Source organism: Monodon monoceros, unplaced genomic scaffold (assembly GCF_005190385.1).
Source record: "Monodon monoceros isolate NGI ecotype Baffin Bay Population unplaced genomic scaffold, NGI_Narwhal_1 Super_Scaffold_11, whole genome shotgun sequence".
In the NCBI taxonomy this organism is placed as follows: domain Eukaryota; kingdom Metazoa; phylum Chordata; class Mammalia; order Artiodactyla; family Monodontidae; genus Monodon; species Monodon monoceros.
In genome coordinates this window covers 49144144-49157359 of record NW_021703767.1, presented here as the reverse complement: position 1 = coordinate 49157359, position 13216 = coordinate 49144144, and the positions used below count along the sequence as shown (strand labels likewise).

Here is a 13216-nt window from a genome sequence, read left to right as displayed (position 1 = left end):
ACTTTGGAAAACAGTTTGACAGTTTCTTTTAAAGTTAAACATACTTACCATATGAATCAGCTACTCCACTCCCAGGTATTTACCAAAATGAAAAAAGAACATATATCCACCCAAAGACTGTTCATAGCAACTTTGTTCATAATAGCCCAAAACTGGGACAACCCAAGTATCCACCAATAGGCTAACAAATTGTGTTATTAACACAGTTAAATATTATTCGGCAATAAAAATATAAATTACTGATAAAGGCAACAATGTGGATGAGTCTCAAAAACCTCATGCTGAGTGAAAGGAACTCAACACAAAAAATATGCATACTGTCTGATTCCATTTATATGAATACTAGAAGAGGAAAAACTAATCTATAGTGAAAAAAATGAGATCAATTGTTGCCTGGAGCAGTAGTTGGAAGCAGAGACTGACTGCAAAGGATGTACATGAGGGAGCTTTCTGGTGTGAGGAAATGTGCTGTATCTTGACTATGATGATGGTGATGTGAGTGTATACATTTATTGAACTGTACACTTGAAATATATGTATTTTATTATATGTAAATTTTACCTCACAACGTTGATTTTAAAGGAATATTTGCATAACTCTTTAAATTAGAAGGCTTATTTTCATCATCATCCTGTAATGAGTCATTTAACAATAAATTTTATAAGGAACAAGTTCTTTTTGAATCATACACAAGCACCCCAGATGAATGTCTAACCATTCATTTTTGTTAAATGTGTGTGGCTGGAGAAACGGAAGCCCGTAAAACTAAGGAAGCTCCTGCCCATCATCTCTGATTCTAAGCTGCAGAAGAAACTGTAACCTCAGTACTCATCTTTCTAAGCACCCTCAGTAACTATTTGTTGACCGATTCCTAAAGTGAGTGTCTGGATTTATTTTATAAACAAGTTTCACCATCTGAAATCTTGGCTGCTGCAGAGTTTAGGGGAACATTTCCTACAAAATCTGCGCCAGTCTCATAACAGAGGTAAATAGTCAGAGTCTGCATAGTGAACCAGTTCTACTGCTGGTCAGATAGGCTGTCCTAGTCACCCTCCTCAAGGACCCTCTTATAGGACCCTCTTATAGGACCCTCTTATAGGACCCTCTTATAGAATTTTTTGCACAAGGACCTTCTTATACACTTTTTTGGAAACATAGGCAATAGGGAAGCTGGACTTTCCTTTTCTTGAAGTTTTCCTATTTGTAGTGGGAAATTGAGGGACAAGAGAGAGGTGTCATAAACTAAGGGCACTGCTAGCCTGTGCAGTGACCATGTGTGTTAAGACGAGTGCCTCAGTTTACTGGAAAACCTCTCTTACTGATTTGGAGCCTTAATAAAAATAGCAGGATGCTCACTTCAGCAGCACATATACTAAAGTTGGAACAATACGGAGAAGATTCGCATGGCCCCCACACCAGGATGACGCACAAATACATGTAGTGTTCCATAGTTTTATATATGAAGGCTAAAAAAACCCAAACTCATAGAAAAAGAGAACAGATTTGTGTTTACCAGAGGCAAAGTGGTGGGAGATAAGAGAATTGGGTGAAGTTGGTCAAAAGTTGCAAACTTCCAGTTACAAGATAAATAAGTACTAAGGATGCAATGTACGACATGATGACTATAGTTAACACTGCTGTATGATATATTTTAAAGCTGCTAAGAGCGTAGATCTCAAAAGTTCTTATCTCAAGGGAAACCAAAAATTTTTTATCACTATATGAGGTGATGGATGTTAACTAATCTTACTGTGATAATCATTTCCCAATATACGTACGTCTTAGTCAGTATACTGTACATTTTAAACTTATATAGTGCTGTATACCAATTATACCCCAATAAAACTAAAACCAAAAAAGAAAGAATAGCAGGAAATGTGTAAAATTTCACTACAAGCTCAAACCCTGTGTTACCTACTGTATTAGTTTTCTATTGCTGCGTAACAAATTACCACAAACTTAGAAGCTTATACCACCCCCCATTTATTATCTCACAGTTCCACAGGTCAGACGTCTGGGTGGGCTTGGCTTTGTTCTCTGCATGGAGTATCACAAAGACAAACTCAAGTGTCGACTGGGATGAGCTCTTATCTGAGGCTCTGGGGAAGAGCTGCTTCCAAGCTTATTCAGGTTGTTGGCAGAATTCATGTCCTTGGGCATGCAGAACTGAGATCCCGTTTTCTTTCTGGCTATCTAGAAACTATCTGGATTTCTTGGCTTATGGGCGCCTTCCTCCATCTTCAAAGCCAATAATTGTGGGTTGAATCCTTCTTAGACTTAGAATCTCTCTGACTCCCTTGTCCATGACCAGCCAAAAAAAACTCCCTGCTTTTATAGGGCTCATGTGATTAGATCAGGTGCACCTGGATAGTCTCCTTAGCTTAAGGTCAACTGACTAGCAATCTTAATTACAACTGAAAAATTACTTTTGCCATGTAACATAATATAATCACAGGAGTAACACCAGGGGCAGAGGTCATGGGCATCTAGAATTCTGTCTACCATACTGATGCTTCATCTGTCCAGCACCACTGACCTTCATCGTTTCCCTAGTGATACTATTCACCCAAACATTGTAAAGTTGTCTTTAAAAACAAATGCTGCTAGTCAGTGATTCCGAGTTCACTTTCCAGGTTACAGTAATTAAGACTGGGATACCATAAAAATATCATATTTAAAGTTATAGGAACTGAGTTTAAATTCCAAGAGTTCAGAGAAGAGAGAAGTCAGTATGAACTGGGGAAAACTTCATAAAGGAAGTGGCAGCCAAGCAGAGCTTTCAAGAATGCACATAATTTGGGGAGGCAAGAGCATGACTAGAGACAGGAATAAAAAGTGCATCTATTGAGCAGTGAGGAGACCCACCTGATAGCTTGTTGAGGAATAACGGAAGGTAAGGTTAAACAGCTGAGGGAAGCTAAAGTAAGATGGCTTTGTGAACCAGGACAAGTGTGTGCACTTGATTCAACGAGAAATACTGAGCCTTTGAAAACCCTTTTAGGTTTCTGTAGGAGTATGCTAAATGGTTGGAAATTTTTGGATTGGTGAGAAAAATGAGATTACAGAAAGAATAATTAGAAAGCTATGGGGGACACAAATTTCTTACCTATTAGAGACACACACTGACATTCTATGGTGAGTGGGTTGGGCTTTAACATATTCCAGAAAGAAAATAAGGGGGAAGAATGGCAAAATGTTTATAATTGTTGAAGCTTTATGCCAGGTACATGAGCATTCAGTATAATATTCTCTCTACTTTTGAATATGTTTGAATTTTTCCATAATAAAATGGAGTTTTTTTAAAGCCAATTGTAGTAATCTGGGAAAACCTAGACATGGGTGGTGACAGGAAAAATAGAAAGAAAAAAAAAGACTGACTAATTCAGCATACATTTGACCTTGATAACAGATTTGATATAACAACTTCAGCTGAGGGAAGAAACAAAACTGACTGATTTCTATAGCCTTGGAAACAGAATAATGTCATAAAAGAGAACCTGTCAACTGTCTATAAATTCCTGAACTTTAAACAATGTACCTCATTGGACTGTATGATTGGAATGTGTATGGAAATTAATAAACTATGTAAGTTAAATTTCTGTCTACGGATCTCTGTCTAGTGCACCACATGAAAAAACTGGACAGATTTTCATCAAATTTAGAGGGTCTGTTTGGAAAAATCTACCTATCTAATATAGCCCCATTTGCTCTATACAAAAAATCATTTTGTGGGACCCTAGGTGTGTCTCATTCATTTATTTTTATTCTTAAGGTAATATAGTATATTATTTTTCAATTTTCTACAAGTTGAGTCCAGGAATTTACCTTTTTAAAAAGTTTTCCAGGGCTTCCCTGCTGGCTCAGTGGTTGCGAGTCCGCCTGCCAATTCAGGCGACACGGGTTCGTGCCCCGGTCCGGGAAGATCCCACATGCCGCGAAGAGGCTGGGCCCGTGAGCCATGGTCGCTGAGCCTGCGCATCCGGAGCCTGTGCTCCGCAACGGGAGAGGCCACAACAGTGAGAGGCCCGCATACCACAAAAAAAAAAAAAAAAAAAAAGTTTTCCAAGGAATTCTCTGGTGATCCAGTGGCTAAGACTCTGCACTCCCAATGGAGGGGGCCTGGGTTTGATCCCTGGTCAGGGAACTAGATCCCACATGCCGCAACTAAGAGTTCTCATGCCACAACTAAAGATCCCACATGCCACAACAAAGATCCCATATGCAGCAACAAAGATCCCGCATGCTGCGACTAAGACTTGGCGTAGTCAAATTAATTAATTAATTAATTAATTAATTAATTAAAAAATAAAATTTTTCCAGGAACCTGGAAAGATTTGAGTAGAAGCACCCAAAATGTTCAAATCCTTGCTTGTTTTCCCAAGTGATATATTTTAAATTTTTTTAGATAGACATAAGAAGTTACACCAGACAAAATTGCTATCCTGAAGATTAATAATTCTCATTTCCATATATGCAAGAGCCTAACAAGGATAATTTTTTGACAATTTTAAAGTAATTCTGGAAGGAATACTTCTTAGGAGCAGAAAGGGAGAGAGAGACTTTTTAAAAAATGAATGAAAGTGATATCTAATGTAAAAAATATTTGGAGCCGATTTGGAAAGAGAGCCAATTTGGAAAGAGACAGGTCTCTTGGGGAGGATCCCACTGAGATGACTGCCCAAACTAAAGAAACTTAAGTCCACAGAGAGGGGAGCAGTTCACTTGCAGAGCGGTGAGTCCCCAGAGACTTCCAGGAAAGCCAGTCAGGAGGGACTCCACACTCTCATACAAGTACTTGAAACTAAAATCCTGCCTGAGAGATATTGGCTGCAAATACAGAGAGAAGGACATGTGAGTTAAGATACCATGAACTGAGAAAATAAATAGCAATTTCAAGCTTAAGCCCCAAATCAATTAAGCTAAGGAATCTAGTAGTATTTCACAGTCTGAAATGTGTCCCTATTGTCAAGCCCAAAGATACTAAGCTGTTGCAAAAGGAAGTACATGCTGGATCTAATTACCACATCCACAGAACTACTGAAATCTTTATTCAGATTAATAGGCAGAATCCTTTTCACTTAGAAAAGTAATATCTAGGCCTAAAAAAGTATATTTTAATGGAACTTGGCAAAATGGATCAATATTTATTGTCTGAAACCGTGGATTTCCTTGATACTTTTCACTTCCAAGCTTCTGCAGTTTCCAGTAAGTGCTTACACTGGTGTTATCATTACAAGGTCAGATGGTCTAAAATGCAGGCATTTCATCTGTGATCATGTTGCTTCCCTCATGGGCAACTCTAGATAGTGTGATCCAAGGTGAAGAGTAGCAGGTTTATTCATATGTGTGCCAGAGAGTAAAATGACTAATGATCATCAAAGATTTGTTATAAGTTTCAAACAATTAAAGCTCTTTAAATCATTATGGTAATTTTTAAAATTTTATCTGAATAATTATTTTATTGTTTCTATTAAAGTTTATCAATGGTAAATGAGTCTCCTGGTCAATGCCAGGTGTTACAGGTAATAAATGAAATGGAGATGACATATCATACATTAAATCAAAAATTATGTATAAGAGATACTCATAGATTCTGAAGACAGACTACAGGATTGCTCAAAAAGAAGTAGTCATCTTAATCACTTTGAGAGAAATAATAGTAGCAGAAATGATGATAAAGGCTCTTTCCCTAGGGGTTAAATGGTACCCCCCCAAAAAAAGATACAGTCATGTCCTAATCCTCAGAACCTGTCAATGTGATCTCAGTTGGAAAAAGGGTCTTAGCACATGTAATTAAGAATCTCAAAATGAGGTCATCGTGGATTATCTAGGTGGGCCCTAAATCCAATGACAAGTGTCCTTATAAGAGACACAACAGTGGAGGGACTTCCCCGGTGGTCCAGTGGTTAAGACTCAGGGCTTCCACTGCCAGGGCGCAGGTTCCATTGCACATGCTGCACGGTGCAGACTAAAAGAGAAAAAAAGAGAGACACAGTGGAAAAAACAGGGAGAGGAGGAAAAGGCCATGTGAAAATGGAGACAGAGATTGGAGTTATAATACTACAAGCCAAGGGATGCCTGGGGCTGCCAGAAATTGAAAGAGGCAAAGAAGGATTCTCCCCAATAGCATTTGGAGACAGCACGGTTCTGACACACCTTGATTTCAGATGGCTGGCCTCCAGAACTGTTAAGAGAATAAATTTCTCTGTTTTAGGCCATGAAGTTTGTGGTAATTTGTTACATAGTCCTAGGACACTAGGACTAAAACCTGTGGATTAAAAGCCTGATGACCTTAGAAAAGTGTTTTCTGAGAGAAAAAAAAAAACAGCTTAGGTGACTCGTGATCTCTCCTTCACAGCTAGTTTCTATAACACAGGATCAAACATGTCTGGCACGTAGCAGGCATTCATCAGTTTGCCGCCTCATCCCCATGGGCATTTCAGCAACCCATTCTGTTACCACCATACAGCTACCGCCCAGCCGCAGGTACTCTCCAAAGTCTGCATTTCCTAATTAATTTAGACTAAACTGTGCACTAGAATCATCTTCACATGTACCTGTTGGAAGCCCTAAAAACCCTGGAGATTCTGATTCAGGGCATCTGGGGTGGAGCCAAGGCATTTGCACAATTAACAAGCTTCACAAAAGCTTGGACTAGCTGTCTAGCTACTTTACCCCAAAATCTTCTTGGGCTGATAGGCAAGGGGAATAGTGTGATGGAGGGAGCAGGGGGCAAGGGGTTGGAGGAAAAAGGACACACATAGGAAAGCTAGACACACTGAGAGAAATCTCCACTTAGTCCTCCTGGAAATGTGCCACCCATGCAATGTTTCTGAGTCTGCAAAAGTAGAGTGAGGGGACTGAGAAGATAAAGTGAAACCAGACTTCGTGTATAGCTGAAGATAAGTCTTCTGGGATTAAATCATAAACTCCATGTGAATGATAAAGTGTTTATACATTGAGGTATAAAATATACTGTGAAAATATAAATTAAAAAGGAAGTCATGAAATTAAATTCAATTTAAGAAGTGTTTATTGAACATCTCCTATGTGTCAGATACTGTGCTAGGTTCGGAGCCTCTGATGAATAAGATGGCCATTCGCCTCCTCTCAAGGACAAGTCCAGGGCACTAGCAGGAAAACCAAAAACCCAGTAGTCTGGTTCTAACTAATGTAAAGCCTTGTACCCAGGCCTGATCTCAGAGAGACAAACAAGAACTTAGTCACTGAAGTTGATTTCTTCATGGAGTTGTGTTCAATACAGAACTGATGTTATCAGAAAATGAAAGTCGGTGGTACTGAGTTTAAGAAGTTGACATTTACTAAAGGTTAGAGGAATTTGAGGAAATTCTCCACTCCTGATTAAGTAAGAATATAGAAAGGATATTAAATGCGACTGATTTGATTAACAAATAGAGCTGAAGATTTGGTCTCTGACACTTGAGGGAATTCCTTAGTGAAACACCAAACTACATTATTAGAATTAATCCTTTGCACAGAAGGACTACCTGATTTTTTTTAAAAAAGAGTGCCAGCTATGCCACTTTTCATTAACATATCATTGATATCATTCTTATATGGCTGAGTTAAATTAGAACCATGATAGTCATTAACTCATTAGTACTTTATAGTATATCTCTGGCTTGAAACACCACTTCCCCCAAAACCAATGATCCCAACCAGGATTGGCATACATTCATTCACTCATTTAACCAGTATTTTATAAGTTCCTACTCTATGCGAGGCACTCTGCTAGGCACTGATGTTGCAGCAATGAGCTTGTAGTCTTGGCTTCTATGAGGGTCATTTTTTTTCTTTTTTTTAATAAATGTATTTATTTTATTTATTTACTTTTGGCTGCTTTGGTTCTTTGTTGCTGTGCACGGCTTTCTCTAGTTGTGGTGAACGGGGGCTACTCTTCGATGTGGTGCACAGGCTTTTCATTGTGGTGGCTTCTCTTGTTGCGGAGCACAGTCTCTAGGTGCGCAGCTTCAGTAATTGTGGCACGTGGGCTCAGTAGTTGTGGCTCGTGGGCTCTAGAGCGCAGGCTCAGTAGTTGTGGCACATGGGCTTAGTTACTCCGTGGCATGTGGGATCTTCCCAGACCAGGGCTCGAACCTGTGTCCCCTGCATTGGCAGGCGGGTTCTCAACCACTGCGCCACCAGGGAAGCCCTATGGGGGTCATTCTTTAAGGAACATTCCATAAAGAACCACCCTCTATACCCACACAGCAGATATTCGCTAATCAATTACAGTACCCTCTCCTGCCAAACCCCTAGACTGCCTGAAGATCTTTCTCAACGTGCTACTCATGAGAATATTACCAGTTAGAGGTAGAACACAAGATGAAACTTACTGGCCATCCAAATGCTAACCAAGCTACAATGAATCACTTGTGGTTTCTCCCAGAATACTATTGCCTTGGTTCATGTCGTTTTCTGTTTCATTCACCTCCCTCTCTGCTTGTATGAATATTCAAATTGACTCTTCTGAAGATACAGCTCAAATGCTCTACCTTGAAGTCTCCCTAGTGCTCCCCTTTGAGATATAAAGTCTTCCTCTTTAGAATCTTTATATTTCTTCCTCTTTTTTTCTAATATAGTACATGCCATGTCTCCCACATATGTATCTTAAGGATGAGAAATATGCCTTTTATGTCTTCGAATACCTCATACTATCTATCAGACAGCTTTGCACGCACGCGCGCACACACACACACACACACACACACAATCACATACTTGCTAAGCACTGGTTCAGTTAATTAATTATGAGAGAATTTGAGATTAAGAGAGAACATATAAGCTCACTTGGGAAAAAGCTCACAGTATATCTATGTTCAATGGAGGTATATCATTTCCACTGTTCTGGTAATCAGGTTGCATTTGCAATACAAACTGCTCTTGAGATTTCATTTATATGAGAGAAGAAAAATTATACTTGATGTACAGAAATACAACTACAGTACATTCTTTTTTTTTAAATAAATTTATTTATTTTATTTATTTATTTTTGGCTGCACTGGGTCTCCGTTGCTGCATACGGGCTTTCTCTAGTTGCGGCAAGCGGGGGCTACTCTTTGTTGTGGTGCGCGGGCTTCTCACTGTGGTGGCTTCTCTTGTTGTGGAGCACAGGCTCTAGGCATGCAGGCTTCAGTAGTTGTGGCGCACAGGCTTAGTTGCTCCACAGCATGTGGGATCTTCGCGGACCAGGGCTCAAACCCGTGTCCCCTGCACTGGCAGGCCGATTCTTAACCACTGTGCCACCAGGGAAGCCCTACAGTACATTCTCAACCTGTGAGCCATGGGCCCCTGGTGGTTGTGAAACCCCTGATATCGTAAACAGCATTTGTGCGTATCGCACACCAGATTCTCAAAAGAGTTTACAGGAACTAGAATACATGTGCAGTGACTGACTGATGTTGACAGATGTTGATGTGTTTATTCTCACTTGTCAAAATGGCATGTTGGGAAATGGAGGGACCCCATTTACTGCTCTTCCCAGGTTTACATCTCTCGGAATGATCCTGGTAATCTCTAAATCGTTTTTTCTAAGTTCACTGCTCCCACAAAATAAAGTATGAAAAATACAGTCATAAACATAAAGACATCTTTTTTAGCACATAAACTTCTATAGATCAACAATAGCTTTTAAACTTCCATGATATTTTCAGAATCTAGTAAATCTCTACTAAAGAACTTGGCAAAGAGTTTTTTCATGTTAAATCTTATATAACTTCAGGAAACTCATTCTCAAAAAAACCCAAATTAATATATATTGGCTAATTTAAAGGATTTAGATTAGTAATTAATAGCACTTTTCAACCTTGGGAAACATAAATAAGGGACTAGGAAAAGAAAATGCATATCCTTAAGAAGAATAGTATTACTAAATTAATGTTTATTTAAAGCCATGCATGAGTTTTTCCATCAGTGTGAATGGACAGATTCACATCACAGCCATACTTTCAGATACCAAATAACTATAACTAACTTTTGTCCACAAGACATACTGGGTCAAACAATGTGATCGGTCCAAAGGTTATCTTTTTTTCAAAGGATTTAAGCACTTAGCTACAAAGATGATTAGTCAGTAAATTGCTTATGAGACTTCTCATTTAAAAGAAAAAAAGGAAGGTTGAGGAAGATGGCAGAAGAGTAAGACGCGGAGATCACCTTCCTCCCCACAGATACACCAGAAATACATCTACACGTGGAACAACTCCTACAGAATACCTACTGAACCTGGCAGAAGAACTCAGACCTCCCAAAAGGCAAGAAACATCCCCCCACCCCACGTACCTGGGTAGGGCAAAAGAAAAAAGAAAAAGCAGAGACAAAAGAATAGCGACGGGACCTGCACCAGAGGGAGGGAGCTGTGAAGGAGGAAAGGTTTCCACACACTAGAAGCCCCTTCGCGGGCGGAGACTGCGGGTGGCTGAAGGGGGAAGCTTCAGAGCCACGGAGGAGAGCGCAGCAACAGGGGTGCGGGGGTCAAAGCGGAGAGATTCCCACACAGAGGATCGGTGCTGCCAGCACTCACCAGCCCGAGAGGCTTGTCTGCTCACCCGCCGGGGCGGGCGGGGCTGGGAGCTGAGGCTCAGGCTTTGGTCGGAGCGCAGGGAGAGGACGGGTTGGCGGCGTGAACACAGCCTAAAGGGGTTAGTGCGCTACAGCTAGCCGGGAGGGAGTCCGGGGAAAAGGTCTGGAGCTGCCGAAGAGGCAAGAGACTTTCTCCTGCCTCTGTTTCCTGGTGCGCGAGGAGAGGGGATTAAGAGCGCTGCTTAAAGGAGCTCCAGAGACGGGCGCGAGCCGCGGCTAACAGCGCGGACCCCAGAGACGGGCAGGAGACGCTAAGGCTGCTGCTGCCGCCACTAAGAAGCCTGTGTGCGAGCACAGGTCAATATCCACACCCCCCTTCCGGGGAGCCTGTGCAGCCCGCCACTGCCAGGGTCCCGTGATCCAGGGACAACTTCCCCCGGAGAACACACGGTGCGCCTCAGGCTGGTGCAATGTCACGCCGGCCTCTGCCGCCACAGGCTCGCCACACAACCGTGCCCCTCCCTACCCCCGGCCTGAGTAAGCCAGAGCCCCCGAATCAGCTGCTCGTTTAACCCTGTCCTGTCTGAGCGAAGAACAGACGCCCTCAGGCGACTTACACGCAGAGGCGGGGCCAGATCCAAAGCTGAACCCCGGGAGCTCTGCCAACAGAGAAAGGGAAATCTCTCCCAGCAGCCTCAGGAGCAGCGGATTAAATCTCCACAATCAACTTGATGTACCCTGCATCGGCGGAATACCTGAAGAGACAACGAATCATCCCAAATTGAGGAGGTGGACTTTGGGAGCAAGATATATTATTTTTCCCCTTTTCCTCTTTTTGTGAGTGTGTATGTGTATGATTCTGTGTGAGATTTTGTCTGTATAGCTTTGCTTTCACCATTTGTCCTAGGGTTCTGTCCGTCCGATTTGTTTTTGTTCTTCTTTTTACTTTAAAAAAAAATTATTTTCTTAATAATTATTTTTTATTTAAATAACTATTTTATTTTATCTTTATTTTATCCTCTTTATTTCTTTCCTTCTATACTTTTTCCCTTTTATTCTGAGCCGTGTGGATGAAAGGCTCTTGGTGCTCCAGCCAGGAGTCAGTGCTGTGGCTCTGAGGTGGGAGAGCCAACTTCAGGACACTGGTCCACAAAAGACCTCCCCACTCCACATAATATCAAACAGCGAAAATCTCCCAGAGATCTCCATCTCAACACCAGCACCCAGCTTCAATCAGCGACCAGCAAGCTATAGTGCTGGACACCTATGCCAAACTAGCAAGACAGGAACGCAACCCACCCATTAGCAGAGAGGCTGCCTAAAATCATAATAAGGCCACAGACACCCCAAAACACACCACCAGACATGGACCTACCTACCAGAAAGACAAGATCCAGCCTCATCCACTAGAACATAGGCACTAGTCCCCTCCACCAGAAAGCCTACACAACCCACTGAACCAACCTTAGCCATTGGGGACAGACACCAAAAACAACAGGAACTATGAACGTGCACCTGCAAAAAGGAGACCCCAAACACAGTAAGATAAGCAAACTGAGAAGACAGAAAAACACGCAGCAGATAAAGGAGCAAGGTAACAACGCACCAGACCTAACAAATGAAGAGGAAATAAGCAGTCTACCTGAAAAAGAATTCAGAATGATGATAGTAAAGATGATCCAAAATCTTGGAAACAGAATACATAAAATGCAAGAAACATTTAACAAGGACCTAGAAGAACTAAAGAGGAAACAAGCAACGATGAACAACACAATAAATGAAATTAAAAATACTCTAGAAGGGATCAATAGCAGTATAACTGAGGCACAAGAATGGATAAGTGACCTGGAAGATAAAATAGTGGAAATAACTACCACAGAGCAGACTAAAGAAAAAAGAATGAAAAGAACTGAGGACAGTCTCAGAGACCTCTGGGACAACATAAAACACACCAACATTCGAATTATAGGGGTCCCAGAAGAAGAGAAAAAGAAAAGGACTGAGAAAATATTTGAAGAGATTATAGTTGAAAACTTCCCTAATATGGGAAAGGAAATAGTTAATCAAGTCCAGGAAGCACAGAGAGTCCCATACAGGATAAATCCAAGGAGAAACACACCATGATACATATTAATCAAACTGTCAAAAATTAAATACAAAGAAAACATATTAAAAGCAGCAAGGGAAAATCAACAAATAACACACAAGGGAATCCCCATAAGGTTAACAGCTGATCTTTCAGCAGAAACTCTGCAAGCCAGAAGGGAGTGGCAGGACATATTTAAAGCGATAAAGGAGAAACACCTACAACCAAGATTACTTTACCCAGCAAGGATCTCATTCAGATTTGATGAAGAAATTAAAACTTTTACAGACAAGCAAAAGTTGAGAGCGTTCAGCACCACCAAACCAGCTTTACAACAAATGCTAAAGGAAATTCTCTAGGCAAGAAACACAAGAGAAGGAAAAGACCTACAAAAACAAACCCAAAACAATTAAGAAAATGGAAATGGGAACATACATATTGATAACTATCTTAAATGTAAATGGATTAAATGCTCCCACCAAAAGACACAGACTGGCTGAATGGATACAAAAACAAGACCCACATATATGCTGTCTACAAGAGACCCACTTCAGCCCTAGGGACACATACAGACTGAAAGTGAGGGGA

General features: G+C 41.0%; 1 non-coding gene across 1 annotated transcript; it reads left to right on the top strand.

Annotated features, from left to right (window-relative positions):
* Nucleotides 1-1348: 1348 nt before the first annotated feature.
* On the top strand, nt 1349-1455 carry LOC114891413. The gene has a single exon (XR_003792517.1). It is a non-coding gene; the product is annotated as a U6 spliceosomal RNA (small nuclear RNA).
* Nucleotides 1456-13216: the final 11761 nt, after the last annotated feature.